We start from the raw sequence: 418 nt of genomic DNA on the forward strand, positions 1-418 counted from the left end.
TCCAGAAGAGGGACAGTGATTTGGACATGTCCAGAGGAGGGACAGTGGGTATGTTGGTAGAAGGATGTTAGAAATGCAGCTTCCAGGGAAAAGACAAAGAGGAGATGTATGGATGCAGTTAGAGTCTAATATACCCAGTGTCCCTCCTGTGGACGTGTCCAAACCACTGAGCCATAAAACATCTACGTCCGTTCTTCTACACCGTTCACCTCCTTCCCACGTGAATATCTTGTACCAAAACTTTAACAGTTTACTTCCCTGTTCAGCTCTAGTCCTGAAAAATGCTCATCACTAAACCTACAAACATTCATCACGGAACCTACAAACATTCATCACGGAACCTACAAACAATCATCACTGAACCTACAAACATTCATCACTGAACCTACAAACATTCATCACTGAACCTACAAACATT

At 42.8% G+C, this 418-nt stretch overlaps 1 protein-coding gene across 1 annotated transcript in view; it reads left to right on the forward strand.

The window, feature by feature from the left end:
• The window catches only part of afg1la (AFG1 like ATPase a), a 12,010-nt gene that overhangs the window by 924 nt on the left and 10,668 nt on the right, over positions 1 to 418 (forward strand). The window lies entirely within an intron of this gene.

Source organism: Nematolebias whitei, chromosome 21 (assembly GCF_014905685.2).
Source record: "Nematolebias whitei isolate Nwh7 chromosome 21, NemWhi1, whole genome shotgun sequence".
Classification (NCBI taxonomy): Eukaryota; Metazoa; Chordata; class Actinopteri; order Cyprinodontiformes; family Rivulidae; genus Nematolebias; species Nematolebias whitei.